This window comes from Pteronotus mesoamericanus, unplaced genomic scaffold, assembly GCF_021234165.1.
Source record: "Pteronotus mesoamericanus isolate MK-2021 breed Mesoamerican mustached bat unplaced genomic scaffold, CSHL_Meso_final scaffold_232, whole genome shotgun sequence".
Classification (NCBI taxonomy): domain Eukaryota; kingdom Metazoa; phylum Chordata; class Mammalia; order Chiroptera; family Mormoopidae; genus Pteronotus; species Pteronotus mesoamericanus.
The window spans coordinates 15,543,326-15,570,091 of record NW_026555311.1 but is presented as its reverse complement, the minus strand read 5'-3'; the positions used below and the strand labels follow the sequence as shown (position 1 = coordinate 15,570,091).

General features: G+C 32.9%; 1 pseudogene; it reads left to right on the top strand.

Annotated features, from left to right (window-relative positions):
* The first annotated feature begins 3,767 nt into the window (after window positions 1-3,767).
* LOC129085257 (tigger transposable element-derived protein 1-like) overlaps window positions 3,768-26,766 on the top strand; it is a 76,898-nt pseudogene continuing 53,899 nt past the window's right edge.

The window sequence follows — 26,766 nt, the reverse complement described above, 5'->3', positions numbered from 1 at the left end:
AATTCTCTCTGTTTCTCTGCAAAATGATTTATAGCAATTAATGCTCTTAATTTGTGTTTGTGTGTGTGTGTGTATATATATATATATATACATACACACACACACATGCACGTACACATATATACACACACACACACATAAAGGACAGGGCAAAAGGAGGTTTATAGTTGGGAGTATATAGAACAATTTATTCTTATAATATCATTTATTAATTTTTGCATTATTTTCCAGAACAACTGTAAACCTAATTTTACCTCATCCTGTATGTATATTCTAATATATGTAATATGTAATAATATAAGAAAAAGAAAAGAGAATATTTTCCCCATCTAAAACTGGTAATTTAACAGTATTCTAAATTTGCTCAGCAAAGCACTGCAACAGTATAAAACACATGTATGGGGGGAAATATAAAACATCATCCCCAGTTCCGTGAAGTTCTGAACTTATAATTCTGGAAGAAAATTATGATTTTCCTTTTATCCTTCTGTTAGTTGCTAATAACAGGACAAATGAAGCTGCAGACCAAGAAGCCTACATCCCTGTTTCTCAAGCTATCTGTGGTTAAAGAGCCATGTTTTAAAGTTTCCAGTCCATACTGCAGACCAAGTCTTACAAAGTAACAGTAAAATGAATTAATAGGAAAATGATCATGCCCTTGGATTTCAAGGCAATGTCAAATTTTAATGATTCTAAGTAATCGCTCTCAACTTCTGTTCCCATCTAGTAATGGACTGGTAACCAAAGGGTTTGCACTCCAGCATGGGTCCTCACACCACTCTTTGAAGAACAGTGTTCTGTACAGTCTTTTTTATAAGTAATTCTCTAACTTTTGAACATTTCCTAGAAAACAGACCTTAATACTTGGTTTCCATAATTCCACAGCCTAGTTTTATTAGAAAATACCCAGTTAAAAAATGAAGGAAATAATTAGCCAAGAATAAAGAATGTATACTATATTCAAATTTCTAAATATAAGTTGTGAAGGTAATAAATCAGAGGAGGAAGTAAATTAAGTAATGAAGAATAAAAAAGTAGATTTTAAAATATCAAAACAGAGAAAGTGAGTGAAAATCAACTTATAAAACAAACAATAATTAGAACAAACTGATTAAATGATGATATTGTATGTAATAGATTTTCTTCATTTTCATTTTATAAAATATTTGCTCTGAGGAAAATAATTTCTCTGACCTACTTTAATGGCAATTAATAACTTTGAGTTCATACATTTATTTTAGAGCACTATGAAAAATAAATACAAACAAATATATAACATTTCACATTTAATTTCACAGATTCCTAAACATTTACATTTTATTAAGAATCTCTGATAAAGTAACAAATAAAAATATTCTTGTACAAGTTCAAATATGATTTAACTTTCGATTAGTAAATTATTACATTGTTTTTAGTGGAATTGTTTTAGATTTTAAAATACTGGAAGAACTAATATGCAGATCTTCAAGAAAGTGACCTTATTATAGCTTACCAGCATTTCATGTGGTCACTGTTCAGAGTACATTCATATAAATTAGGTCATTGTATATCACCAAATAAGATCATAAATGGGTCTATCTTGTAGTAATATTGAGAGGATAAACTAATATAAAGTAGGTGAAGTTCTTAGCCTAATGCCTACGAATATTTAATACTTAGTATATGTTATTCATTATTATCATCACCTTTATTGTTACTATGTGCTTGTGATAGAAACAAAATAAATTCAGGTTTTAAAATCTGAGATAGTATGCCAAAAAAGATTTGAAAGTTAACAGAAGTACAGCAAACTTTAAAAACCCAATAATTACAAATATCAATGAACTAATTTAAAATACTATAGCTTAACTTATTCAATCAATATATGTATCTTAAAATTTTATGATGGTATAGAAAACAATGGTATCACAATTTTAAATATTCTGTTTTTCTAATAGAAAAAGTAAAATTTGCATAGAACAACTTCCTTCTCCAACCAATATAAAACATTTTATACCTAAATCAAAAATTCCAGAAATAAGTATATATTGAAAATCTTAAAATGTTTTAATGTTAATATTGAAAGTAATCACCATTGAAAAATACACATCCCTGTCAATGCCAAAGACCCTATTGTTGGCTCTTTTCTGGAAGCTATTCATTATATGAGAGGAATTAGTCTCCTTATCCACAGACATGCTGATTCCTGCACTGCATCACTTGATCAATTCCAAAAAGCATGTAAAAGAGACAAAACTGAAACAGTAAAAAAAAAACACCTTGAAATAGTGAATTTGTACTTTTAAAATTTACCACTAGTTCCATAGTTAAACAGTCAAAATAACCATACTATTACTTAGTTTAAAATACCGATAACATAATGACTCCTTCAAACAAAGTGTCCTGATATCATCATTAAAACAATATACCATAAATTAAATAAACTTATTTATACGTGTGAGTATATTTGATGTTAAAACAAGTAAATATACAAATGGTGTAGCATATTCAGATGGAAAAAGGGGAAATCATAGTAATTTTTATTACTATATATATAATTTGTTAAACACAACTTTCTAGCAATCATTTTCCAACTCTTTTTATCCTTTATCACACTTAATCTTCCTATAAATTCTAAAATGTAGCTACATCTACAGTTATTATTCCTATATCATAAGTGAGAAACCTGCATGCAGAAAACTTTATTGTTTAAAGTACTTAGCTAAGCAGTGAAGAAATAGAATTTAAGCTTAAAGTCTGTCTAATTCTAAAGCTTATGCTTTTAACCACTAATTATCCTGCTTTACACAATTAATTAATTACAATTTTATTAATGACAATATGTATCTGGCACTTCATATATTTTCTCTTTTTGCTGATGAAGAAATTCACAGAAGTTAAGTTACTTATAAGTGTTAAAGTTCCAGAATTCTTTCTCTATTTCATAGTGTTTCTCAAAGCACTATCTGTGGACCACTTATACCAAAGTCACCATATACTATCTTAACAGTTAGATTCTTGAGCTTTAATTTCATTCCAGAAATGTAAATTTGATATATCTGGGGCAAGGCACCTTTAACATGTTGCTCTCTGAGGGGTTCCAGAGAGGGAGCAAGGGACAGAGAGAGAGAGTGTGTGTCTGCTGAAAAGCTCTCTAGTTTTTCATTTCAGTATCTCCTATGGGAGAAAACAACACTCATAGACTGGTAAAAAAGTGAAATTTAGTCTCCACAACATACAATGTTAACATGTAACCCTTTTATTGATTTATGTTCAGCACAAAGAATAGATAATTAAATAATACTTTCTAGAGAAACGCCTTCTAAGTTTTCTGATGTTAAAGTGTCACGAAGCAATATTTATAGAAATGAGAAAAATAAAATACCTAAATATTCCTTGGTTTTTGGTTTATGAAACTCAGAGATCTAGAGTTTTAGATATAAACCTGTTCCATAGAAAATCCACCCTCAATATGTTGTTTACAAAATCAGAAAAGAAATAAAGGCACTTTAGGAATATATAATAGTTGGCATTTTCCATGTACTTTCTACAGGCCAGGCATTATGAATGCCTTAGGAATTAGGTAAATTATTATCTCTGTTTTATAAAAAGAGAAAATTCAGGTGTAGAAAAGTTAACCAACCTGACCAAGATGATAAAGATAATATGAAAACTGGGATTCAAACTTGGATTATTTGGTCCCAAAGCCTGAATTATGCCAGTTCTATTCCATTCCCACCATCACAACTACCAGCTCCAACGTCATCATATCCCTCACCGTTGCCGCCATGGTTATCGCCACGGCCTTCATTGCCGCCGCCACCACCCCCAGCACCATGACCACCACCACCGCATCCTTTGCCTTAACCTGTGTTTCTGGAGAAGTCAGTTTCCAGAGCACCACTGGAGTGGTGATAGTGGTGGTAAGGAGAGAGGTAAAGTGCAAATATATACCCCAAAGCTACTCCATCAGAATATTACATAATGAAAACTAGAAATACATATTTTAATACACTCCCAGGCAATTCTTACACAGAATAAAATGAAAGGACCTCTATAATATGCAGTAGTGATTCAATTTATATGAGGGTATTTCAATTATCAAAATATTTTAACAAATATTTTAAGGCTAGAGAAGTAAAATAGAAGGGTAAATGTAATAGTATTTTTTAGGTATAGATGTAGTTGTTTATCCTTTTGTATTTTGTTGCATTTGGAATAGTATGACCTATTGTAATTCAAACAAGTATATTATAAGACTTCAGTGAAAAAACATTAGGTCTGTAAGCAATAAATGAATGACAAAATACAGATTTAGTTACATAATTTTGGACAAAGAAAACAATGTAATATAAATTAACTTTCAAATTCTGTATTTGTTCCCACAAATAGGTAAAATGGAAGCACATTTTGACATGGCATAGAAAAAACTTAGGTTAATAATTTTTTTTAAACCTTCCATTCTTTACATTTATTTGCATCTTATAACTACATGCCAAACCAAGCATAACATGGGCATTTTGACACTATCATACTTCATACAAGGGCATTTCAAGTGAAGAAAATTTGGAAAGTGATAGCAGGTGTCTACATTTCACCATGCTCTCATTACTCTCCACAGGTCCCCAGACTAGCCATTTGAGACTAATTCATTAATTACTTAATGAATTGTGCACATATGCTCAAAGATACAACTGCAAGATTACTCTCTATAGCATTTTTTTAATGCAAAGAGGATAAAAGCAAAAACAGTCCATTGGTCCCTCACTGAGAGCATGGAAAAAGGTAGTGTATTCATATCACAGGATGTTATCGGCAATTAAAAATAATAACATCCATCTGTTTTAATATGAAAAAAATCTCAAAAATAATTGAATCAAAAGACCCAGCTACAAAATTAATACATAGTATGAATCAATTATGTAAAAAATTAAATATATAAAAGAGTAATATGTAATGGCTACTTGGTGACTGAATTCAATAATAAGGACAAGGATATCAGAAGGAAAAACTGGATAGACATTCAGAGCCACAGTCAGAACAAAGTAAAGGAAGAGTGACACAGAGGTATATGCCATATTCTGGGGGTAGGCGACAGTGCTCCAAAAGAAATTACCAGGAAAGGAGGCTCAAAGATAGATAGTGGCCAGACTGTGAACCATTCTGATGGCTAAACTAAGGAATTTGGACTAGACTATGTTGGAGATGGAGAGCCAGAGGGTGAAATGATCGGATCTATGATTCAGGAAGATAGTTGTGACTATCCCATGGAAAGGTTGGTAACAGAGTTAGGAGCCTGCTGCAGTAATCCAGGTAAAGGATTATAATTAGTGACTCTCTCTGAGAATAGAAAGAATGACATGAATTTAAGAGCAGTTGTGAAGATGAAATTTACAAACTTAAAAATTCACAGAATTGAAAAAATGAAAAAGGAAGAAAGAAGACTGAAGATAATATCAAGATTTCTACTTTGAAATAGCGGGTGGGATTTGATGGGGGAAGCGGAGTTTACATTATCAGCAGGACTTTCAGCAGTAGATCTCAGTAGAAGACTATGGGCATGTTGCCAATCCTTATTAAAAAAAGGATTTATAAAGAATTTGATTAAGTGGTATAAAATTCAGAGTAAACTTATGGCACCTGAGAAGAAAATAGGACAGGAAAGAACTCTGGCAAACATCTGGGGACTGACATAGGCAAAGAAAGAGGAGACATCATGATTCAAGAGGTGAAAGAAAACCAAGAGGAAGTCTCTTTTCAGAAACAAAGAAAAGAAAATGTGTATTTGGCAAATAAAGAAGAGACTAGCTAAATGTATATTCAGGACCTTTCCAGACATTTTGGTCACTCTCTAAGTAGAGTTGTAGTTAAGGAAATACTTCACAAACTCTGACCTAACTTGTCAACAAAAAAATATACTCTCATATATTCTGGTTCATGAATTGTTAACAGTCGCCAGGATGATACAGGTTATTGTCTCATGTGTAATTCATTAAAAGTAAGGTATACATCTGAAGGAGTTGCCTAATAATACTTTTATTAAAGACATAATCTTGCAGAATCAGACCTAAGAGTATAGATTGAAGAATAATAAGGAAACCACAAATATATTTTTATGTAGTTTTGGCTTGTATCATCACTAATGTTTTTTTAATTTTCATTGTAATTTTCTTTGGAAGCTTAACTCATTACAATGCTAATGAGGTTATAAATATTAAAAGAGTTATAGTAAAGCAACTCTACATGTGCAATAGCCAAATGTAATATATAAAAAAATGGATTTTTCTCAATGTTTGCAGGGCATCTCATAGACAATTGTTATAAAAAAGTATATTTTTACTATTGCTATATTATTAAAAACTTAAGAGGAGAAAATATATCCTTTATAACATTTAAAAAACCAAACTCTATCCAAGACAAACAAACTTTACTAAATTGTTAACATTTTTTGATGAGTAATGAAGTTTTGATCTTAAGGATTCATTTTTAAAAAATTTAAACATGTATGTATTATACCAGTACATATGTTTCAATTCCATGATTTCTCACAGTGATTTTCCCAATAAAACCCCAGAAGGACAATATTGATTAGCTAATAAATAATTATAAAATAAGCCTAAATATATAATTAAAATTAAATATATTTTCCCACAGTTCTTGAAAGACTCAATAATTTTCAAACAATTCTTAAAAAGGAATTAAAAGTGGTTAGTCATATTTGCACATTCAGTTATTTTGCTCAAGGACTTAAATAACTCATTCAAATGATATATATCATGTAGTATTTCTTGAAAAAGAACTTTGCAACTCTTAATTAAATAGTGCTAGAAAGAAGCATATAAGTAAAACAATGGCTTTAGACTACAAAGCATTCTTCTGCAGCAGGTTGAGAGCTCACATTATGCTATTTTCTCTTACTCTGATAAATTTATTCTTGACCTTGCCTATTATTACATAAGAAACCACCGCTGAGATCTGCAGTTAACATAGCTATGAAACTTTAATATCATCTTCCCTGTTACAAGTGGTGTGATTTTCCGTCATTACCAATGAAGATAGCTTAGATTGAGATATGAAAGCAGATGCACTGACACATTAGATAACCATATACTGCTTAAAGGACATAGGAGTAGTTTCAAAGAAGGGAAAGAAGCTTCACAACAGGTCCCGTGTCATGTCATCAATTATAGACCTGTCATACTAATGACTAAGGAAATGCAGGGAGCAGTGACAATGGGAACATTCATCTTGTTCTTCTCTGGAAACGGTGCACCTGTATCCCACTGCACTCTGTCTTCTGCAGCCTCCTGCCTCCCTGACTTTTGTTCCCCATGACAGCAAATGTGATCATGAGAATGCAGCCTATCTATCATCCTTTCTTCCTGAAAGGCACCTTGACTGCAGTTAATGACTGTAATAAGACCAAACAACAGATACCATATCAAAAGTCCTTATATTCAGCTTATTTGAAAATGGGCTCAATTGAGACAAAAAAAAAAAGGTTCAAAAGCTTGCAATGAAAAGGCAAATGTTTTTATACCATCTCACTGAATTTGCTCCTATAGTTCATGTCATATATGTCTACCAATATTAAGATAGTAAATCTGATTAAAAAGTAATGGGACTGAATTTCTTGTGTGAATTATATATCAAAAGCAATATACAGTAAGTATACATTCTACAGTGATAAGTTGACATAAGTGGAGTCATTTTGAAATAGAGTCAAAGTAGCCATTCCAGAGGAACTGTTTGCACATCTTGCTCCCAAAACCTTTGAAATGTTTAAACTGAACAAAATAACCTTTGGATAGAAGCAAATCAACATTGTCTTACAAACAACTGTTTTCAAAGACAATGGGAAACATAGATATCCACCACTAGGACTGATGGCTATGGACTCTTTCTGAAGATAGAATCAATAATTGACCAGACATGTATAGCTGAAGAGTAACTCCTAACACCAATAAAAATTCCTATTTTTATTCATGTAGTTATTTCTCCTCCTTTAAAAAAAAACCTGGCCTTTACTCTGTAACTGGGACACATTTTTGTTTCTCCCTGAATCTGTGCTTTGAATTGCAGTTCCGTAATTTCAAATAAATGCTTCTTGCCTCTCACCTTGTCTTTTTATTTTTAAGTTAACACTACATGCTTACAAATTTAGATACCCAGATATTCATAACACTTTGTATACTACTCTCACTACTACTATTACTATCATCACTACCACTTCTGTTGCTACTGCTGCTGCTACAGCTACATGCCAAGCACTGTAAGCACTTTCTGTTATTTTAATTGCCACAAAAAAATAGAGCAGTAAGTTGTCTCCATTTTACAGAATATGAAACTGAGTCTCAAAGAAGTTAAATTATTTGCACAGCTAGTAATTCCTAAGTCTTTATTTACAGTAGTATTAGAAATGTTAGAAGGGTGTAAAAATTAATATAGGCATACCTCATTTTATTGTACTTTGCAGATATTGCATCAATTGATTATACTTAATCAATAAACATTGTTTGTGTTCTAACAACTCCCTTGACCAACTGTTCCCCCATTTTTCTCCCTCTCTTCTGGCCCCTCTATTCCCTGAGACACAATAATATTGAAGTTAGGCCAATTAATAACCCTACAATGCCTTGAAGTGTTCCAGTGAAGGAAAAAGTCAAGCATCTCTCACTTTAAATCAAAAGTTATACATGTTTAAGTTTAGTAAAGAAGGTATGATGAAAGCCAAGAAAGGTCAAAAGCTAGGCCTCATGCACATGTTAGCCATGTTGTGACTACTAAAAAAAGTTTCTTGAAGGAAAGAAGATAATTAAGGTGGCTACACTAAACAACAGATTTTTAAGGTAGATGGAACAACCTTATACTGGAAGGGGATGCAATCTAGAACTTTCAGTGCCTGGCTTCAAAGCCTCAAAGGACAGGCTGACTCTCTTGTTAGGGGATAATGCTGTTGGTGTCTTTAAATTGGAGCCAATGTTCATTTACCATTCCAAAAATCCATAAGAATTATGCTAAATTGATACAGCTTGTGCTCTATAAATAGAACTGGATGATGGCACATCTACTTACAATTGGCTTACAGAATTTTTTAAGTTTGCTGTTGAGACTACTGCTCAGAAAAAATTCTTGTCAAAATATTTACTGCTCATTTACAATGCACCTAATCAAACAAGAACCCTGTGGAGATATACAAGATTAATGTCATTTTTATGCCTGCTAACATAGCTACCATGCTTCAGCCAATGGATCAAGGGGTAATTTTGGCTATGAAGCCTTATGATTTAAACAATACAGTTTGCAGTGCTATAACTGCCGTAGATAGTGATTCTGATGGATGTGGGCAAAATAAACTGAAAATCTTCTGGAAAGGATTCACCATTCTAGATGTCATCAGGGACATTGGTTATTGATGGGAAAAAGTTGAAATATCAACAATAACAGAAATTTGAAAGAAGTGGATACTAAACCTGATGGATAACTTTGAAGGGGTAAAGACTTCCCTGGAATAAGTAACTACAGAAGTGATGGAAATGCCAAGAGAAAACTAGAATTAGAAGTGGAGCTTGAAGATGTGATTGAATTCCTGCAATCTCTTTATTTATTTACTTATTTGTTTATTTAAATATTTTATTGATTGTACTGTTACAGTTGTCCCAATTTTCCCTCCTTTGTCCCCCCACTCAGTACCCCCCACTTCCCTCAGGCAATCCTCCAACTTTTGTTCATGTCCAAAGATTATGCATATAAATTCTTAGGCTACTCTATTTCCTATGTTGTACTTTACATCCCCATGGCTATTCTGTGACTACCAATTCATACCTCTTAATCCCCTCACCTTTTCACCCATTCTTCCAAATGCCCCTCCCATCTGGAACCATCAAAACACTCTCCGTATCCATGACTCTGTCTCTGTTCTTCTTGTCTGATTTGTTTGATTTTTAGATTCAATTGTTCATAGGTATGTGTTTATTGCCATTTTATTATTCATAGTTTTGATCTTCATTTTCTTAAATAAATCCCTTTAATATTTCATATAATAATGGTTTGGTTATGATGAACTCCTTTAGCTTTTTCTTGTCTGGGAAGCTCTTTATCTACCCTTTGATTCTAAATGATAACTTTGCTGGATAGAGCAGTCTTGGCTGTAAGTCTCCACTTTTCAAGACTTCAAATATTTCATACCAGTCCCTTCTAGCCGACAAAGCATCTTTTGAGAAATCAGCTAACAGACTTATGGGAAGTCCCCTTAGATAACTAACTTCTTTTCTCTTGCTACTTTTAAAATTATCTCTTTATCTTTAAACTTTGGCATTTTAATTACGATGTGTCTTAGTGTGGACCTGTTTACATCCGTCTTGCTTGAGACTTGACAGATGAGAAGTTACTTCTTATGGGTAAGCAAAGAAAGTGATTTCTTGAGATGGACTCTATTCCTGGTGAAGATGCTGTGAAGACTGTTTAAATGAAAACAAATGACTTTTTAGAAAATTACAATTTAGTCGATAAAGCAGTAGCAGAGTTTGAGAGGACTGACTCCGCTTTTAAAGAAAGTTTGACTGTGGGTAAAATGCCATTAAACAGCATCACATACCAGCCCTGGCCAGTGTGGTTCAGTTGGTTGGAGAAATGTCCTATACACCAAAAGGTCACAGGTTTGATTCCCAGTCAGGCCACATGCAGGAGGCAACCCATCAATGTTTCTCTCTCACAGTGATGTTTCTCTGTCTGCCTTCCCCTCTTTGTCAAATGAAATAAAAAATAAACCTTAAAAAACAGCAGCACATTTCACAGAGAAATTGTTCATAAAAGGAAAAGTTAATGCAACAAACTCCACTGTTGTCTTATTTTAAGAAATTGTCACAACCACCCCATTTATCAGCAAACACCACCCTTGTCAGTCAACAGCCATCAACACTGAGGCAAGACCCTCCACCAGCAAAAAGATTGTGACTCTCTGAAGGCTCAGATAATGGTTAGAATTTTTAGTAAGAAAGTATTTTTTCTTTAAAGTATTTTAGACATAAAGCTATCATACATTTAATATACCACAGTGTAAACATAACTTTTATATGTACTAAAAAAACAAAAAATTTTTGTGACTTGCTTTATGGATGCCTGTTTTATTGTGGTGGTCTGTAACCAAACTTGCAAGGTCTTTGAGGTACTCTTGCACACCGTATTTCTAACAAGTTACAATATAGTAAGAGGAGTAAGCAATATAAAAAAATGTCTACAAATAGCTATGATATAAGGTAATAATGTAATAAAAGTTTGAAGAGAGATATAAAGATAACAGTCAAAGGAAAAAAATTTTAGGGGTGGATCTCAGGAAAAAATAACTGAGTTTATCTGAAGGAGGTCAGTATGCATTTGAACCACCTGGAGCAAGGAGAGAGTTATCTTCTCTTGTCACAGGAAGACGTGTGATAATGGTGTGTAAGACACTGAAAAACTGTGAAACTCATGTTCGTGTCCACTGGTGGAGGTGGGGGAGGCAGTTTGTTATTGGGTTCTAATGTGCTGGTGTTTATGTGAAGGCAACTGCTACCTTTTTAACTTCTCCAGTTACCTCTATATTTGCATCAGTTTTAGAAGATGAACCTGACCAAAAATCTATACTTTGTACAATATGTCTTAATGTCTGATAAAAACTCACACTTGTGATGTGTTTCAGGATTGAGTAGACTACAGTCACAAAGTTTATTGTATCAATAAGTAAGCCTAGGGAAAAAACCCTGAAACATTCTATCTAATAAGAAAACTCAAACCACTTATACAGGAAAATTAACAGGAAAAAATGCAATTGCACATTTGATATTACAAACATGGTAGGTAAAATCTGTTTCAGTGAATTTTAGAATTTACAACTTTAGAAGGCAGGTATTTCACAACAAACATTTTAACATGTGATCTTCTATAATGAATATTTATAGTTTCACAGTCACAAGTCAACAGCCTTTAGGTCTTTAAAAATAAATGATTCAATACTGCTGGAAAGATCTTTGACCTTTGTAGCCAATAGATTTAAAGAACAATGCAACTTTATGACAACTATATAAAAAATAAACATGTATTTAACTTAACTATTTTTGTAACGATGTGCAAATATTCACTAATATTTTCTTTGTCTAAACTTATGTAATGGCTTGCTCAGGGCTTGTCTTAAAGTACTCAGAATTGCCCATTCTTCCAAGAGTCTTCATAATACTGTCAACTGAGGCTTGTAGCCTCTGGCCTCAGTTTTTGTTTTCTTTTTAACCAGGATTAAATGAAAGAATATGAGGATTTTTATTGGTTTTCTTTCCACATTGACAGGGCCTCATAACTAAGTAGTATTAAAAAATTAAAGTGCAGAGACACATGTGATGTTTCTATCACATCCTATGTCTTTACTTTAGTGTATAAAGCATTCCTGGCATTTTGCAATATATATACACATATTTTAAAGTCTATTTTTTGTAATTGGTTTCTATCATCTAAATGAAATTTTTCATTCTGTGTTTTAGATTTAAATTTACTTGAAAAGATTTAGTTCATCATAAATTTAAAACATCAAGTGGATTATCACAAATTAATTTAAAATGTCCATAAGGACACAACATTGGCCCAATTTATACATATTATAATGTATTCTGATAAAAATCTTTTAAGTCTAAAATAGATATTCTTCCCTGAAGTTTCTGTTAATTGACTTAGCCACACGCTGGTGACCTCTTCTTTCTTTGATCTTTTCCGATGCTTATCGTTCATACCATTTTGTTTTATGTTAACCCATCTTTTGCTAAGATAGGCTCTGTCCTTTTAATCAGACCAGAAGTTGAGGGCAAGAGTGACTTACTTGTTCAGATTCTCAGCTATGAAAAGTAACAGGTCATTTATAACAGAGGTTTATGAAATTTTTTAAAGATTTAATAGTAATGAAAAAGAAGAAGAAAGAGCAGGAAGAAAGGGGCAGAAGCACAAAACTAGAAAATACATTATTATAGGAATACTGAAAATTCAAAATGTGGTTCATTAAATTCAGAACATAGGAAAGTAGGACCTTAGCTCATTATTTTGGAGAAGTGGTATAATATAGCAGTAAATTGGTCAAAACAGTCCAGACTGCTAAAGCAATAGTCATATTTCACTTGGATATATCTATTTCACATATACAAGGTCTGTCACGAAAAAGCCCAGCCATTGTTAACAAAACAAGAACAGTTTGCATGACATCAATATAACCTCGTAGCCAGGGAGGGTAGACTGGAATGTGTATGTGTGAACAATGATGACATCACCATACTAGTCAGTGGATGTCATTGAGTGAGCATGTGAACGATGTGGGTGTAGCATTCAAAATGCCTGAGTGAGAAGAGCAACGAATCTGCATCAAATTTTTTGCATTAAGCTTGAACATTCCTCCACAGAAACTATTTGGATGATTCAGAAGGCCTCAGCTATGGGCAACTGTGATTGGCAGCTTTATCACAATGCACCTGCTCATGCATCAACATCTTGTACAGAGTTTTTGGCAAAACATCAAATTACCTAGGTGACTCAGCAACCCTACAGCCAAGATTTGGCACCCTGCGATTTCTGACTTTTCCCAAAACTAAAATCACCTTTGAAAGGGAAGAGATTACAGACCATGGATAAGACTCAGGAAAATACAACTAGGCAGTTGATGTTGATTGGGAGAACTGAGTGAGACCCCACGATGCTGCTTACTTTGAAGGGGACTGAGGTGTCATTGTCCTATGTACAATGTTTCTTTTATGTTTTCAATAAATGTCTCTATTTTTTATATTACATGACTGGATACCTTCTGGACAAACATACTTTTCTAGAGTTCTGACTTTCACACTTTAAACAGAAAGGCATAAAAGGATGGAAGAGTTTATAGGGAGAATAAATAGTGATGGGAAAATATTAAATTAACAAAGATAGTCATTTAACATAAAAAAGAAAGTTCCTAAGATACCCAAAACACTAATTTGAAATAACATATGCACCCCTATGTTCATTGCAGCATTACTTACAATAACCAAGATTTGGAAGCAGCCCAAGTGTCCATCTGTATATGAGTGTCCATGAGTGGATATTTACACAATGGAATACTACACTGCAGTAAAAAAGAAAAGAAAATTTTACCCTTTGCAACAACAGGGGTGAAACTGGAGAATAGTATGCTAAGTGAAATAAGCTAGTCAGAGAAAGAAAAATACCAAATGATTTCACTCATATGTGGAATCTAATGAGCAAACTGAACTAATAGGCAAAATAGAGACAGACTCATAGAAAGAGAGCAGCTGACAGCTTTGGGTGGGGGAGTTGGAGGGTGGCAGGATCGAGCAAAAAATAAAAATAACTCATGGGCATGAATAACAGTGTGGGATTGGTGGGCAGGGGGCTGGGTGTAGCTAGAGGTAGAGGAGGGTATAAGTGTGGGTAAATGGTAATGGAACAAAATACAATAAAAATAAACTATAAGAAAGAAAGGGAAGAAGGATGAGAGGAAAGGAGGAAGGAAGGAAGGAAGGAAAGAAGGAAGGAAGGAAGAAAAGAAAGGACAGTGCTGAATGGTGTGCAGTCAACTCCATAAACATGTCTCGAGCCCTAGAATGAATTGACACTCAAGTTTCCCTAACTTCAAATGATCAATTCTGTCCTTTTAACACAGACTACCTTCAACTACAAAATCTTATGTTGCTATTAATGACATTATTGTCAGTTTTGAAGAAATTAACCAAAGCAAGTATTCATTCATACTCTATTGAAAACATTTTATTTTTCCAATAATTGTGACCTAAATCTTAAAATTAAGATGTTATATACAATATTCATATATTAACAATGATAATATATTTAAAGGAAACAAGTGCAATGAGAACGTTGGATTAGAGTGAAGAAATCTTTAGTTTTACCCTCCGCACTGCCCTGACTAACCATTATGACCTAAGGTAGAGTCATTCAACTTCTTGACCTCAATCGTCCCAACTATATATTGGTAGTATTGAAGTGTTCATTCTCCAAGGTTTCTATGAAGTCTGTTTCTGTGATTTTTGAATTCACTATATTTACAAACCTGAGAGAAACTTGTTGAAAATTCAGGGCCTGCCACATTGATGAAAGCTCTGGAGTGCCACTAAACTGATGCAGTCAAAGGAAGGTAAAAAGCAAGTAAAAAAGTTCTGTCCTCCTTAACATTAAGAAAGAGATTCATAACCCGTCAGGCCTCTGTGGCCTTTAGAGCAGCATGTCCCACATTTGGATGTGCTGCCCTACGCTGACGTGAAGTGCTATCTCCTGAGTACACGAGGAATAAGAGGAGGCTCTCCAGTTGAAACCACAACGGTATTTCCTCCTTTGCCCTGTTTTGTCTCGATGCATCAATATGTTTGTTTAAGCCTGTGTATGTAAAGCCAGTTTCCTTCTAAACACCCCTTATGGCTCACCTTCTTTGCATTGTAGAGGCCACAAACTAAAGACATCATTGATCAGACTTCTTTACAGTAGGGGTTCTAGGTATATTGAATCCCTGCAATTAAATGCACATATGTCTGATGGTAGGAACTTTGAAGTGGAGGCTGTTATCTTGTGCTTAGCTTTGCTGACAGGCAGAGCTGATATATGGAGTTTCCTGCTGTAATATGCCAAGGTCCACTCAGTCGCTTTATGCCTGTCAAGCAGCAGTTATGGAGTTGGTACAGCCCCTGGTCAATGTACCAGACGCTAGTTGTTAATTTCATGGGTGTGAAGAGAAATGTGTGCAGCAGCCCCTTCTTCCTGTGGGACTGTACCATGGTTTTCTTCAAATTATTTCCAGTAGTCCACCTTAGAGTTCCCTCCATCAATTTTTTCAACAATCATATAAACCTTTTATTCCTGGTATTAAATTATTTTTTGCCAAAATAAATTTATTTCCTTTTTTACATCTGAACCTGATATAATACATAAATATTTTAATGCTGATACTAGTAAAATATGGAAAGCAGAAGAAAGAAGCAGGAGGGTAGGAAGGCAGGAAGGCAGGAAGGCAGGTAGGCAGGAAGGCAGGAAGGAAGGAAGGGAGGGAGGGAGGGAGGGAGGGAAGGAGGAAGGGAGGGAGAAAATCAAAATCAATAAAACTTCAGCTCTGGTTTCAGCACTACCACTAAATCATTAATGTGATTTTGCCAAGTCACTTAAACTTTCCAGACTTTAGTGTCTCAACATAAAATGACAGCATTGAAGGGTATATTCTCAAAGGTTTCCACATGTTCTCAAAATCTATGTCTTGAAAAATTAAAGTTAAATCATTAACTGTACTGCCACAAGGTTTTTAATCTATGGCAAATAACTTGTTTTCTTTACAATCAGAACAGACAAAAACCTGCATTTTTAAATTTTCTGATGACTTATCTCATAGTCTAGTAGTTTTATTAGAAAGGAAAAACAAGCAGTGCTACCTTGAACAGAGACTGTTAATTACTATTATGAACAACTTTATGAGTAAGATAGCTTTTTCAATTTAAATCTATAACATTAGATTAGTAGTTTTGTAGTTTTTTTCAAAACTGAAAGCATGAGATAAAAAAAAAAGTTTTCTTGAAAGTCAATTACAGAAACATTTGAGTCAATATGAATATTGTCCTAACTCGATACCGCAATACCTCTAACAAGCACTATTTGTTCATAAGTCATAAAATGCTCTTTGCAATGAAAGATTGTTACCTACTTAGTAAAAATGCTTTCAAATAATTCCTAAATGGTTTGATGTACTGAATAGTTGAGCCTATGACATGGCATTTACTCTTTTTTTTTAATAACTCTACCATTTTCTTAGTGGATGATGCAGAACTGATTATAGCGATTATAACAATTTAATCATGAAAAACAAATGATTACTAAGTTGTAATCTGACCAATTTTATGTGGTTTACAAAACCAGACTTAATAATTGTCTTTAACACTTTTGAGTGTGTACCTGTATTCTTCAAAAGATAGTGTTGCAGAGATTGCTGATTGGTTTTAATATCTCAATTTTTAATTGGGCCTCATATTTGAATATGGCCATGTATCTGTACCTACTGGCTATAAACATATAAAGAGAATTGTTATCCAATTACAAAAGTAAATTTTTTGTGGCAAATTTTGGGGATATTTACTTCAAAAGGAGAGGTTATACCCTTCCTTTTCCTCCCCTCTGGAGCTCAGAAGTAGGATGAAACTTCTGGAAGATTACTCTTAAACCAGGAGGATGAAGACCACATAACCCAGGTTGCTAAGTAGTAAGTTGGTTGAAGTTGATGTTCTTGGTGACTTCACAGAGCCTCTACATGAGCTCTAAACTGCCTACCTCTTTTACATGAGAAAGGAAGACATTTCTATAGTTATTTTGAGTTCTCTTTTGTATGCAACTGAGCCTACTCTTAACATAAGCATTTTTTAATATTAGGAGGTTGTTTTAGTTCTCATTAAACGTATGTATAAAATTTTTTTTAAATCTCACGAAAAATAAATGTATACAGGGTCTGGCAGAAGTAAGGCTTGCTTGAGTGTGTTTGGTAGGGTAATAATCTAGGTGTAATAATTTATAGTTTTAATTTGAATATTTCCCGTAAAATGTCACATGGTATGCTTGCATGTGATATTATAATGTTACAGAATTACATGCTAATAGTTTTATAATAAAAAGTTTTACAATAAAGAGTGGCGTTATTTGTGCCAGACCCTGAATATACCGATAGATATTGTCTTTTGGGGGGAAAACTATATAATTGTTTCTTTACATTTTTTTGTGGATATGATTTATGTGTGAATATACTGAGAGCAAAAACTAGCAAATGGAAATGCTAGGGATTATAGGAAATATATACTTCAAAAAAAACACCCAGTTCATTTTAATTATACATATTTCACACATAATTTAGAACTCATACTTAGAGTGATTTACTTTCTTTTTCAGTTTTCTAATTGGAACCCCTCTGAAATCATGCCAGTGATGAACATAGAACTAATTAATAACTGTACACTAAGTTAAAGATTCCTCTACTAACATAGAAAAGAAACTAAAAAAAGACCCACTTAAGAGAAAGTCCACACGCAAACATTTTGAAATGATGTATATTTAAGTACAACAGAATTCAAATTAAATATTTACTAATAGATTAGTTTATACATATAAGAGTATCTTTTAAAAGTGGTGCTTACTAATGATTTTTTAAAAAGTATAAACGATATAACTAGCACTTACTCTGTGCCAGGCAGCATACATAATTTTTTCATAACCCTAAAATATCCTGTCCAACAGATCTTATAATAATGCCATTTTAAAGATGAGGAATATGGGTCCCAGTTCTTCTCTGAATGAGTGAAGTGGGGAGCAAGTGGAAGAGCTAGTAGAGCTCTTATGCCTTTTATCAGAAAAGGTGAACTCCTAATCATAGGCTATGCTATCTACAAAGACAATAATAACAAGATATAATATATATAGTTTTCTCTTCACATCTTCCCCACCTCTAAGATCATCTTTAATAGATAAATAGTAATTATAATCACAACTATAATAGGAATTTGGTTTTAATGAATTTACTATATAAAATTTCAATTAATGTAAGAATTCTTAAAAATCTAATATTTGTGAGTTTGCTTAAGTATGTATTTACATAACCCTTTGTTAGATGTTGGCATCTGCATTTCAGTTTAAACTGGTTATTTTCTATTTGCCTCTGCATTTGCAGTAACACAGTAACTATTACCACTGCATTTCCTGGAGAAATACAGACTCAAAGAGAAACCCATTAGTGCTGATGGAAGTAAAAAGGAAGTGAAAAGGTCTAAGAAAATTATCATTCTTAGGTAAAAAGTATGTTAGGTAATGTTTAGAATGTTGAATTGAGCAGAGGCTCTGACCTCTGACTGAATAGGTTCATTTTATGTTCTATATAGAAACAAGAAAAGGAAATTTATTAAAATGTTTCAGGAAGTGTTCTAGCCAGTGCAAAAAATAACTTGTATGAGGGAAATTATATGTTATGGTGGGAATCAGTGAAGCTTATTTTATAACCATTTTATCAGGTCAGAATATATTAAATTTTTTTTTCTTAAATTAAGTGTGACTGGGGTCATAAGGTTCCATGGATATTCCATAAATTGAGATTCTAAGTTTTTAAATTTAGTTTTTAAAAATTAAAGGATTTAATTTTTAAAGTCTCTATTTTTCTGGAAATGATAGCATACATCCTTTCTGCATGTTTCTAGTGATTTGGAACTTCCTGTACAAGCAATTCAGTACTTAATAAAATGCATGACTATTTTTTTAAGCTAAATCAGAAGGCAAATCTTTACTAGTTATCATCTTCATTTGAGAAAATCTACCTCTGTGTTGAAACAGACGTATCAGAATTGTTTATAGATTTCTAGGTGTGGCAGAGTTGTTCTAATATTATTTTAATGCATTAGTTCTGTTTACACCCCTGCTTAATTCCTTTTGTGATATAACAATTCAATAACATAATGATCTGCAGCACCATTAGCAATTTAGCATTTGTAGATAGTGTTGGTTGTATTGATATTATCAACGTTCTAACTTGACTCAAGCCACCAGCTGAGTCTAGAGTCATTTGAATCAAATGCTATTGTTCTAAATGACTGCTAATGATAATATACTTGTTCATACAATGTGATAAAAAATGTTCAGGATCAAATCCCCAATATCTTTAGAATGTAGATATTTGTCTACTCTATGGGTTTTTTTTCCCCCTATAGGTTACTGTTAAACCCAGAAATTTCATTTTACCATGTTACCACATTTCACAAATTATACAGGTCATAATAAGCTCTCCACCAGACATCCAAAAAAGCTGTAACTTCAAAAAATGTGTCATTTATAAAAGAATATGGCCAAGCGTGTCAAGATTACAACATCAAAAAGTGAATGATTAATCCACCTCTACCATAACCACAAATTGACAGATGGAAAATATCTTAAGAATACTTTATTCATGAGGAACTATCAAACCATATTTAGCTTTTATGTTTTTAAAATCTGAATTGAATAAATTGAGCATTGGTAAAATTCTTACATTATTTGATTATCTGTAGATGCTCTGATGGTATTTAGAGGCATTTTTTTATACTATGAAAACTTAGAATGTTCTCTAAGGTAGTCCTTTCTCCTTATTGAGATTATATCCGAGTTTCTGTTACTTTCTTTTTCTTCTAAATTTTAGATTTCTAATGCAAACTTCCATAAAACCTAAATATATTACAAAGACAACCATGTAATATTTTCAGCTTCATGTAACTATGTGGAATATTACTAAATTAATTCTCCAATACTGATACACTTTACATAAGCACACAGAAGAATTCCACAAATGATAATCAATTCTCAGTTTTTTGACCCAGATATCACTCTTTTACTTCTTTATTTTTAATAGGGCCAATGTTTTTAATAGTAAAAACTAACATTTACTATATAGTCGATACGATTCTAAAGTACTTTAAGCATATTCACTCAGTGAACTAAATTAGCAGAGTTTGATAACTAAGTCAGAGAATCTTACAACAAACACAAAGAAAGCATTGTTATTTATCATATGGGTAAACAGAAGCAGAGAAGCATTAAATAACTTTATGAAAATCATATAGGTTCATGCAGTGAAACTCAGATTTGAATACTGGAATCATAGTGTGAGTCCTTGGCGCTGATACTTTTAATTTTACAATAAGAAAATAAAAACTCAATTATAAAAAGAGACAACTGACAGTGGATGAGAGTAGTGGGGACCACAGCAACTGGAGAAAACGTATTTCATTGAAAGGGGCAGCTGCTAAGTAGCTCCAGCCGACCGTTGTCATATAGAAATGTACTAGGTCAGGATTTCATTTTACCCTATTTACAAGCTAATAAGCTAGTCAGTTACTATTTCATGATTCTGGCAAACACAATGAGATTTCTGGGTCAAAGACAAAGAATTTCATTACTCAAGGCACAGCAAGCAGCATAATTATGAGCATATTTTGTCAGTTCCCCTTCCTTGTCTCATTAGGATGTGTCCTGGCCCAGATTTAACATGTGTGGTTTCTAAATGATGCATGCATAACTACTTATACAAAAGAAAGCTATTCAGTCATTAAACATCTCTACTTTATACACCTATAATTGCATAGATTAAGTGACATTTTCCAGAGAGTCATGCCTTATAAATCAATAAATTTCAGACTTATTTATGATTAGCAACCTTGACAGACCAGGTACCTCCTGCTATAACAGCATGGCATAGCTAAGGACTCTGTCACTGGAAAATACCACCAGAGTGATTGCTGGGATGTTTATTATTAACATGTTTGTAAAGAGATTTCACTAGAAGAAAAATCATATATTCATGTTAATAGAGGCAGAAAAACACTTGACAAAATCCAATATCCATTTATAATAAAACTCGCAGTGTGCTAGAAATAAACAGGAAATTTCTCAACTTGATAAAGAACATGTACAAAAATACCTGCAAATAACTTCTTACTTAATGGCAAGAAACTAGAAGATTTTTCCCTTAATATTAGTAACAAAAGATGAATGTTCTTGCTCACCAATCTTATTTGATATTATACTTAAAGTCATAGTTAATGTAATAAAAAAATGAAAAATAAGTAAAGGAATACTGTTCAAAATGAAAGATATAAAACTATCTTTGTCAGAACATAATTTTTTACCTATGTAAAAATCCCAAAAGAATCAACACAAAAATTCTTCTGAAATTAATGTGATTATATAGCAAGGTTGCAAAATACTAAATTTAAAAAGTCAATTGTTTTCTTATATATTAGTGAAGGATAGAATTAAAAATTAAAAACACAACACTATTTACAAGTACCCCCTGAAGTCAACTACTTAGTTATAAATGTAATAAATATATACAAGATCCATACAAAGAAAACTGCAAAATTCCTTTTTCAAAAATTTCATTGTTTTTCAATTATAGTTGTCCCTGCTCTTCCCCCATTATTCTCCTCTTCCCTGCCCACTCCCCTCCCACCTCCCACATTCAATCCTCTCACCCATTATCCTTGTCCATGGATCCTTTATACATGTTCCTTGACCCCTTTCCCTCTCCCCATCCCTTCTGGTCACTGTCAGTTTGTTCTTTATTTCCATTTCTCTGGTTCTATTTTGCTTGCTTGCTGTTTTTATTATGTTCCACTTATAGGTGAGATCATATGGTATTTGTCTTCCACTGCCTGGCTTATTTCACTTAGCATAATGCTCTCCAGCCCCATCCATGGTGTCATGAAGGGTAGTAGCTCTTTCTTTCTGCTGTGTATTATTCCATGGTGTAAATGTATCACAGTTTTTGACCCACTCATTTACTGATGGACACTTAGGCTGTTTCCAGCACTTAGCTACCATAAATTGTGCAGCTATGAGCATTGGGGTGCATAGGTTCTTTTGAATCAGCGTTTCAGGATTCTTAGGTTATAATCCCAGCAGTGGAATTTCTGGGTCAAAAGGCAGTTGCATTTTTAGTTTTTTGAGGACATTTCAAACTGTTTTCTACAGTGGCTACACCCATCTGCATTCCCACCAACAGTGTACTAGGGTTCCCTTTTCTTCACAACCTCACCAGCACTTGTTGTTTTTTGATTTATTTATGGAATACTACACAGCAGAAAGAAAGAAAGGAAGAAAGGAAGAAGGAAAGGAAGGAAGGAAGGGAGGGAGGGAGGGAGGGAGGGAGAGAGAGAGAGAGAAAGAGAGAAAGAGAGAAAGAAAGAAAGAAAAGAAAGAAAGAAAGAAAGAAAGAAAGAAAGAAAGAAAGAAAGAAAGAAAGAAAGAAAGAAAGAAAGAAAAAGAAAGAAGAAAGAAGGAAGGAAGAGAGAGGAAAGGAAAGGAAAGGAAAGGAAAGGAAAGGAAAGGAAAGGAAAGGAAAGGAAAGGAAAGGAAAGGAAAGGAAAGGAAAGGAAAGGAAAGGAAAGGAAAGGAAAGGAAACTCCTATGCCTTTGCAACAGCATAGATGGAACTGGAGAGCATTATGCTAAGTGAAATAAGCCAGAGAGTAAAAGACAAATACCACCATATGATCTCACCTAAAAGTGAAACCTAATCAACAAAACAAACAAATGAGCAAAACAGAACCAGAGACTTGGAAATAAAGAACAAACTCATGGTGACCAGAAGGAAGGGAGGATGGGGTGGGTAATGGGGGAAAGAAAGGAAAAGGGCAAGCAAAGGAACACAAATAGAGGACTCATGGGTATGGAAAACGGGGGAGGGATTGACTGTGCGGGGGGTGGGGTTGGGGTGAGTAATGGGCAAAAGGCAGGACAACTGTAACTGAACAATAAATAAAAAATAAAAATATTAATATTGTCATTGTATCAAAAAAAAAGACTAACTGTAATGCTTGCAATTAAGGCAATGTGCCCTTGGCAAAATAATAGATCAATGGAACAGAACACAAAGCCCCAAAATTGCCTCACACAAGTACAAACTACTGATATTTGGCAAAGGAGCAAATGCAATTCAATGGAGAAAGGATAGTCTTACCAACAAATCAGGCTGGAACAAGGTAGACATCCACATGAAAGAACAAAGGAGACCATATACCTTTTATAAAAACGAACTTGAAATGAATCATAGGCCTTAATGTAAAAAAAAAACAACAAGAAATTATACAACTTCTAAAAAAGATAATTTTGGAGGAAAATCTAGTTGATCATGTATTTGTCAATAATTTTAGATCTGATACCAACAGGACAATCCATGAGAAAACAAAATATTAGTCTGTACTTATAGCACAATTTTCCATTAAAGCTAAACTTGCTCTAAGGAAATAAAATCCATTTTCTAAAAAAAGGCAAGGAGAACAGTCTAGCTGATAGCTATACACAATGAAGAATAGGATTAGGTCAAACCATATGAAATTGCCAATATTTAACCACTGTTGACCTATAACATTCATAATTTAATATGGTTCAACTTGAATTGTTTATGAGGTCAGAGACAGGATTGTTTGGGGAAAAAATGGAAGAAAAATCATGTTATTTATTTCAGGTAACAGTCCTCACAGGTGATCCTGACAAAATAAAACTCCACTGAGTTCTCTGATGTCATGGATATACTATCTTGTCTGAAAATAATTAATGTTAGATTATTTAAGGTTTTCGTCTCCTTGCCAGATCAGTGTTTCCTCAAAGATGCTCTTTTCCTCTTCTTTCTCCCTCCGTCCCTCCCTTCCTTCCTTCCTTCCTTCCTTCCTTCCTGCCTTCCTTCTTCTTTTTTGCCTTTATTATATCAAAGGCATTACACTCAAATGTTGTTGATCTTTCTTCCCACTCACATTTTGACCCACTCAGAACACTAAAAGTTGATTAGAAGTTCTCTGGGTATAGCTGGAGCTTGTCAACCTGTAAACTTTTGACCAGCATGATGTGATTCAACCATTTCCTTAGCAAAATCTTGCTGTACGTACTTTTCAGTTGCTTTTGTTTTTGCTGTTTGTTTAGTATTAATCTATTATTCAGAAAAGACTCTTCCTATATCCTGCCTAAAAGTTAGAAACCTGGATGCCAACCTTCTAGAAGTGTGCTGTGATAAGAAGGCTGGTAGCCTCAGATGCAGTGCATATTTATTCCCTTACCCTCCTCCTCTCCTTTTTTGTACATGACTCCTCCTCTTTTATTTTGATGCTAAATTCATTGGTTGGCAAATATTTTTATTTCATTGATTATTTTTAAATCACGATAGTAAATCATTTTACAGCTAGCTATGGTTGATTTTTCCCCCATTAGTTAAAATATGTCAGAGCGGTAAATACATTGCATTTAGTTTTATAAATTGATATTCACTTTTTTTCTGAAATTATTTTTTTATGACTAATATTCCAAAGGAAAATTTTTATTTTTGTCTCACATCACACATTTAACATTTTAATATGCTTTCTAATTCAAGTTAGAAAAAGAATAAAAATGAAAGTATATGCACATAATCTTATGATTCTCAACCTTTTCCTTCCACCTGTGTATGTGGAGTGGGAGAAGGATTTTGGGATGAGTCTGCCTCTTAAAATTAGTAGTGACAAAGTCAGGACTAATAAGGGATCTTTTGAATATTATAACATGCATATCACAAGTAAAAAAAAAGAATTTGATATAATTCTGTACTTGATATATATCTGTATTTTTTATCCCTTAATTCAGTTATGAACACCTAGATATTAACCTACTCATGGATTTTTCAGAATACCAAGCTTAATTCTCTGTGTGCTATATTTGTTTGATAAAAGAATTATATTAGGGAGCATGTTAAAGATAGTCCAAAATTTTATGATCCAAAAGCAATCTTTATATAGTATATACATGCCACTAAGTTGTTCAAGTTAGTACTCTATTATTATACTTCTGGGTTTAACTTGTAACCTTTATTGAAATATTAGGTTATAATTTCATCAAACATTATTTTAACACCCAAATGAAGAAAATCTTTTATAAATTTCTAAAAGTTAGCTTAGCCAAAATATCAAAATAAAACACTTTGGAAATCCGCTTGTTCATCTGCTATAGGTAGCAAGTTATGTAGTAGATTATATAAAATGTAATACGAATTATAAATATTCATTAAAGATCTGAAAAATAATTAAGTTCAATTAGGGCATGGGCACATTAAAAATAATGCAAGACAGAAAAATGCTAGATTTCTAATAAAATAAAACAATTTAGAATTTCTTGAAAATTATAATGATGTCAAAGTTTTTTCATAAGAAAAAGTTTTATTTATAAAACAGGTATCAGATTATTTAAGAATGAAGGCGGTATATGTCTCTAATATTTCAGTAGTTAAATGACTGAATATATATAAGTGAAGATAGTAATATTCTTATAGAATAATGAAGAAAATTAGGATTTAATATTACAGAATAAACTGACATCACATTTAGTAGTTCAAAAAATAATTATGAACCATTTTACTGCAGAAAATGTAACCTATGATGTTTCACTCCGGACAGTGATCAGAAACATGTGTAAACATATTATATTTAAGGATTGATAAAAAATAAATCATCAATCTTATTAATTCATCTATTTCTACTACAGAAGTAAAAACTAATTTGAAAGCTTGGCTGCTTATTTATGCAGCACTGAGCTCTATACTTTCCTCTCAAAAAAAGCTAAATAAACAGCTTTTACACACAGCTGAATGTGGTATCTGATATTGGTTTTACTTTTCTAGTCAAGCTTTTGGGTACCACAAAGAAAGTAATGTAAGATTTAGAGCAAAACATCTGAGCATTTAAAATAAATGACATGAAATCTTTGTACTTATAAAAAGCCATATTCCCATCTTCCTTTTTGTCATCAAGAGACAAATATTTAATAAAATATAAAGCAGTATGTATCACACATAGAAAAATGTCCTATTTAACATTTTTGTTTGTATATGAAAAGTACATTTAGGAGATTTAGTATTCTCTCTCCTCCTCTCTCTAAAGTGTAAATGTTTATTATTGCAAGGAGAAAATGTTGCAGTAATTGATAATGGTTACAATACTTGCTGTTTTATATATAAAAACAATTAGTAATTTTCAAATAGGAAAATAGATAGATGACTTACATGAATGTTAAATGGTGCATTTGCTAGAAAAGTTTAGGAAGGCATTTACTTTTTTGGGACAAAATTAAAATATAACCATAGTACAGGGCACAATAACAGACATTAAATGATAGTAAAATTTAGTTGTAGAAGCACTTAGAACACTAGCATTTACAATATTAAGCAAAATAACTTTTAGGAATTATATTTCATTTTTAATCATTTAA